We start from the raw sequence: 6950 nt of genomic DNA on the forward strand, positions 1-6950 counted from the left end.
ATCGTTGCTGCAGAGAGGTTATTAGACCATGGAGACATGAAGATTTAAACACATATATTAAATTATGTAGAGATGTTAATGAACAAGGGCAAGTCTTGGCAGCTGCAGTACAACAGGCTTTAGATGCCAGGCTAGAAACATGCTATAATTGTGAACAAACAGGACATTTTAAAAGGAGTTGCCCCATAAGAGGAGGGTTTAACAAAACTAGAAATCAAAGGAATAGAATACCGGGTATTTGCCCACGATGCCGTAAAGGGAGACATTGGGCTAATGAATGCCGTTCTCAAACCACCATAGAAGGTACTCCCTTATCAAAAAATGGACAAGGATCAGGTATTTACCCACGATATCGTGGAGAAAGGCACCAGGCTTCATTGCCAAAAAACGGACCGGGGGGCCCAATGCTCCGGGGCCCACAACCACAAATATACGGGGCAGTGGAGGAACCCAGAAACCCCATCAGGGTGGTGCCCAGGACACATTGTCCATTAAATCCCTCATCAGACAAACCCGAGGGAGCGCAGGGTTGGACATCTGCGCCTCTGCCAGAGCAGTATTAACTCCAGAGATGGGAGTTCAAATCATTCCCACAGGAGTAAAAGGACCTCTTCCCCAAGGAACAGTAGGCTTATTGTTGGGACGTAGTTCATCTACATTAAAAGGACTTATGATAAGTCCTGGGGTAATTGATCCCGATTATGTAGGTGAAATAAAAATTATAGCTAGTTCTCCAGGAGGTATATCAGTAATTTCACCTGGAGATAGAATAGCACAGTTGTTAATACTACCCAGCCTACATAATAAGTTCTCTAGTCTTAATGTAGAAAGAGGTTCCAAGGGATTAGGCTCCACAGGTGTAGATTGGGCTATGTTGTCTTTAAATTTAGATTCTCGCCCAATGTTAAAACTAAATATTCAGGGTCGTGACTTTAATGGACTGCTGGACACAGGTGCTGACCTTAGCATCATATCTCTTCAAGAATGGCCAAAACATTGGCCATTACAACAAGCCACTCAAACGCTTCGAGGCCTAGGAGTGGCGACTAATCCCCATAGAAGTGCTATGGTATTAGATTGGAAGGATCCTGAAGGATGTGAAGGAACTATACAGCCATATGTTTTGGATCACCTTCCTATTAATTTATGGGGACGAGATGTCCTAGATCAACTAGGTTTGATGTTAACAAATAACATCAATCCTAATGTGCCCACTACTAGGGCTAGACAAGGTATCAGGAAAGAAAAAAGATTAGGAAAACAAGAACAAGGTATAGCAGCGCCAATTCAAATAGATCAAGGAACAGACAGACATGGGTTGGATTTTCAGAAAGGGCCACTGAGACAATCAAAATTACTTGGAAATCAGAAAGACCAGTGTGGGTTCCTCAGTGGCCCCTGACTAAAGAAAAGATACAAGTAGCCCATGATCTGGTCAAACAACAATTAGCGGAAGGACATTTACAACCTTCCGTATCTCCCCATAATACTCCCATCTTTGTTATCAAAAAGAAATCGGGTAAATGGAGATTATTACAAGATTTAAGAGCAATTAATAATGAAATGGTCATTATGGGACCTGCTCAATCAGGGATTCCTCAATTGTCTGCTTTACCAAAAACGTGGCATGTTTTAGCTATAGACATTAAAGATTGCTTTTTTTCGATTCCAATTCATTCCGAGGATAGTCCACGTTTTGCATTTACTATCCCTGCATTAAATCATGAAGGTCCTGATGAGAGATATGAATGGAAAGTACTCCCTCAAGGAATGGCTAACAGTCCAACTATGTGTCAAATATATGTTAATAAAGCAATCCAGCCACTTAGAAATCAAAATCCTGAACTAAAAATATTTCACTATATGGATGATGTATTATTGGCACATAAAGATAAAAATACATTGCTGGAATGTTATGCCACACTTACAAACCTGTTAAAAAACTATAATCTAGAGATAGGAATAGACAAAGTACAATTAAATTTTCCAATTAATTATTTAGGAGTTCTATTATCCTCAACCATGGTCCGTCCACCTAAAATTCAAATACGAGTAGATCAACTCAAATCACTTAATGACTTTCAAAAGTTGTTGGGAGATATAAATTGGATAAGGCCTTATCTAGGCATACCAACAGGAGAGTTGGGACCTTTATTTGATATTCTAAAAGGTCCATCAGATCCAAATTCACCCCGAATGTTAACTCCTAAAGCTAGAAAGGCATTAAAAATTATTGAGACATATATGGAAAATATGCATTTAGATAGAATTGATATAAGTTTGCCTTTATTATTTATTGTACTACCAACAAGAAATATTCCTACAGGAGTATTTTGGCAGGAAGGTCCATTATTGTGGATACATTTATCTTATTCTCCTAACACTATTCTTACTAGGTATCCTGAGGCTGTAGGACAATTAATACTCAAAGGTATAAGAGCAGCAAAGACAGTGTTTGGAATTTCTCCCAATAAAATTATTACTCCATATACTATGGAGCAAATTGATGAGTTAGCTAATGAATTAAATACTTGGGCAATAATCATGTGTAAATCGAATGTTTCATTTGATAATCATTTACCATCTAATCCTTTGTTGTCTTTTTGGTCTAAGCATCCTGTAGTTTTTCCTAAAATGACAAGAAAAACACCTATCGTGAATGCTCCAAATATATTCACTGATGGGTCTAATAATGGTACAGCTGCAGTAGTTACCCCTGATCAAACTTTTACATTTTTAGTTCCCAAACAGTCAGCTCAAAAGGTAGAGCTTAATGCAGTTCTACAAGCTTTTATGATGTTCAAAGATTCTGTATTTAATTTATTCTCTGACAGCCAGTATGTAGTTAATGCTATAATATCCCTTGAAGATGCTGGTAGGATTTCCCCTTCCTCTACTGTTTTCTCTTTGTTTTCCACTATACAAAGTCTAATCTGGGATAGAAAAGATCCATTCTTTATAGGACATATCAGGGCACATACAGGATTGCCTGGAGCCCTTAGTTTGGGCAATGATTTAGCAGATAAAACTACACATGATATACATATTTTTTCTACTGTAGAAGAAGCTACAAATTTTCATAAAAGGTTTCATGTTAACGCTAATACTTTACAGAAGCGTTTTAAAATAACTAAGGAACAAGCCAGGCATATAATAAAACAATGTCAAAATTGTGTGACCTTTTTACCACAAGTTAATCTTGGAGTCAATCCTAGAGGATTGATACCTAACCATATTTGGCAGATGGATGTCACACACTTGCCAGAATTTGGAAAATTAAAATATTTACATGTTACAGTTGATACTTCTTCCGGATTTTTGATGGGCTCCCTTCATGCCGGAGAAAAAACTAAAGATGTTATAGCTCATTGCTTACAAAATTTTGCCACTGTGGGTGTTCCTAAACAGTTAAAAACTGATAACGGTCCTGGTTATACGTCTAAATCTTTTAAACAATTTTGCTCATCATTTGGTATTACTCATATAACAGGAATCCCATACAATCCACAGGGACAAGGCATAGTTGAAAGAGCTCATCAAACTATTAAAACGTACCTATTAAAGCAAAAAGAGGGAATTGGAAAGGGGTATATATCCCCCAAAGATAAACTTAAAATAACTCTTTTTACTCTAAACTTTCTAAATTTGGATTCATCAGGACTTAGTGCTGCAGAAAGACATATGTATCCGAAAAATGTACATAAGCCTAAGGTACTTTGGAAAGATATTCTAACAGGACAATGGAAAGGTCCCGACCCAGTTATTGTCTGGAGTCGGGGTTCCGTTTGTGTGTTCCCACAGGGAGAACAGCAGCCGATTTGGATTCCAGAGAGGTTAACCAAAACAATTTCTACAGAAAAAGAAGATGATTTGACTGAAATCCATAACAGCTGAAATCCAGAGCTCCAGCTTGGCTATTCTTACATCTGCGACAGTGATTAACCATGGTGCCTTTTTTTTTCTTTCAATATCTATTTTATTATTGCATTTTTCCCACATTGTAAAGTTCTATTTTATTTTTGAGCTCATACAAACCTAGGTTAATGTTTTTCTGATCAGTTTTGTTTTTTGACTGTTTTTTATTTTTTGACTGTGGAGTTTTTAAACATTGCAATGGAGATTTTACCTAGGTAAAGCTACAAGGCCGTTATTATTGTCTTATGTGTTGTATGTTATGTCTGCACTGTTTTGTGTTGCATGTCAGTATGTGTGTATGTCCATATTTTTATATGAGGAGCGCTCATGAAAAAATGGATCCGAATTTTTTTTTTTATTCACGTGATTTAAGTGGTTTAATCTAATTAGGTAAACAGCTGTTAATGATTGTTTTCAAAGGTGGTTAATAGATCTGTTTGCTTACTATTGTTTTTAAAGGTGATTAACAGATCTGTTTGTTTACTTTCACTTTTCCTTTTCATCATATTTAATAATTCTGTTCAGGATAATGTCTCTTTAACATCATTGCCAGAATTCCCATCTCCATCCCAGTGCCGGTGAAGACTAAGAAAACCAAACTACAGCTTCTATGATAGCTACCACAGTAAACTGTATAAACTGATGCATCAATGAATATAACTCAACAAGTAATATCAACATATTGATAGACTCCTCCGATTTGAACTGCCTGCAGAACTTGCCTGGACTATATATCAGTTGCATGCATTGTGAACTATCGTCTGGTGCAGCGAATTGTGGTACTGCTGGCATATTTTTGCTGATGGTGTCACCAGTGATGCAATTTCCTTGCCAGCGCACCCCATGTTAATTGTGGTAATGCTGACATCTTTGCTGATGGTGTCACCAGTGATGCAATTTTTCCAAAGGAGCCGTCAATTGGCTTGGTGTCGTGGCATTTCTGTATCTTCCTCCCTTCTACTAGTGATGGTCTAAAATTTGGGGGCCAACAGAGGTGAGGCAAGAACCTCACCCCCCCACTGGCACCAAGGTTAAATTTGGGGGCCAACAGAGGTGAGGCAAGAACCTCACCCCCCCACTGGTGCTTAGGCCTATCCACAAGCATGGCTGAATGCTGGACCGGTAGTCAGCGACGGGTTGATCTGATTGCAGTGGATTCAACCTAAGACAGGGGACTGACGCCTAGAGGTCAGTTCATCCGATGACGGGTAAGAACCATATGTTGAATTGGACAACCTACCAGGCACGGTCCTAAGCCGCATTGCTTGTTGTTTAATTAATCAGAAGGGGGGAGATGCTGAGGGCCATTACCAAGTAGGAATGACGCATCGAAATTTCCTTGCCAAGCGTACCCCATGCTGCTTAGAGGACATTTGATGGAACATTGCATGCATGCTTTAATAAGGTGACCTTGCTCAAGGACCAAGGCAGATTCGGGTTTAGAGCTGATCAGGTTTGAGGAAGTAACCGGCTCCTTGAGTTTAAGGCGTTGCCAGTTTAAGATATGGGTTTTAGGGAAGTTGGCGGTTGAAGATTATTGCTGGGATTAGGGTGTTCCTGCTGCTTGTTCCCATTGAGTTCTCGTGAGATTAAAATGGGATTTGGAGAGAGCCTCGTGGAGTAGGTGGTTTGTGCGGGAGACAGCAGAACGCGTTTGCCCCTGGACCTGTGTGGAGGTGGTGTGAGAGCTGGAATAAAGAATTGCTGTTTGAACCTACAAAGCTGTGAGTGCCTCGTGATTCTGGTGCCAAGCCGAGACATTGGCCTTGGCAACATACTTTGGATCCATTTTTAAATTATTAATATTTAAAAAATATATTATTAGGAGCAGTGTTTCTCATTGTGAATTTGAATCATCAGAGGGCTTGTTAAAATATTGCTGGCTTCTCTTCCTCCCCTCCTCTCACCTGGCAACTCCTCATCCTGAAAGTTTTGATTCATTAAGTCTGTGTGGGGCTGAGAATTTGCATTTCTAGAAAGTTCCCAGGTGAGGCTGTTGTTGCTGGTTGAGGTTCACACTCTGAGAACGACTGATCCAGACACTGTGGGTATTACAAAAAGAAGAGAATCTTAGAAAAAAAGATTTTAGGAACATCAGCTCCCTGGCACACGAACTGGGTAACTTTAAATGAGTTTTCTTTTGGCAGGGCTAGGTTTTCATTTATAAGACAGAGATGCCTACCTTCTCTGGATCGGAGGGGTCAAAGGCCACAGTCTGGGTACACAGAATAGGAACCGCTGGATGGGACCAACCCTGCTTCTGAAGCTATTATTTATAAAATGGCACTTTGAATTAATTGAGAACAGCTTTATTATAGAATGGGAATTCAAATCTCTCAGTTTTCCAAGTGTTGTCTTAATTTATATGCTGCTATTTATGTAATATTTGTAGAGGACCTCGGGACTTCAACACATAATCAGGTCAGAGGAACTGATTATGGAGACTGTAAATTAATATTCTTTTAGTACTAATCATGATGGAAACTTGGTTCTTAGTTTGCATTTATTTAAGAAGACTTCTTAAATAATGTCTCATCTGTCTCATTCTTTCCCTTGTTCAGGAAACATCCAGTGATGGCCCACTGTGTGTTGGATGCTGAGCTGGGAAGTACAGTTACAGAGATGCGTTCACTGTGCTCGCAGCCTATTAAAACACACTTACTTATAATTCAAAGTGGTGAGAACTGTTTCACAGAGAAAAGTGCTAAGCAGTGTGAGAACACAGCAGAGAGAGGACCTGATTCTGCCTGAAGGGGTCAGGGAAGTCTTCCAGTTAATGTTATTGCTCTATTTAAAAAGTGAATGTAAGGATATCATGGAATTGGTTCCAAAGTCCCAGCCAAATACATCACCCTCCTCATCTGAAAGAAAGTGGACAGTTGAATAGAAAGAAATGCTGTATTTATTTAAGGAAAATAAGCACCCTACATTAATATAAGATTCCTTCCACTTTAAATACACTTGCTCTTGGGCATTAACTAGATTCCTTCGTTTGTTCATTCATTTGTTCATTCATTCATTTACTTACCTGCCCA

General features: G+C 39.1%; 1 long non-coding RNA gene across 1 annotated transcript; it reads left to right on the top strand.

The window, feature by feature from the left end:
• The first annotated feature begins 825 nt into the window (after window positions 1–825).
• LOC144366137 (uncharacterized) lies at window positions 826–5636 on the top strand. Its single transcript, XR_013424995.1, has 2 exons — window positions 826–4130; window positions 4441–5636. It is a non-coding gene; the product is annotated as an uncharacterized LOC144366137 (long non-coding RNA).
• Window positions 5637–6950: the final 1314 nt, after the last annotated feature.

The sequence above is a fragment of the Ictidomys tridecemlineatus genome, chromosome 8, assembly GCF_052094955.1.
Source record: "Ictidomys tridecemlineatus isolate mIctTri1 chromosome 8, mIctTri1.hap1, whole genome shotgun sequence".
NCBI classification, from domain to species: Eukaryota; Metazoa; Chordata; class Mammalia; order Rodentia; family Sciuridae; genus Ictidomys; species Ictidomys tridecemlineatus.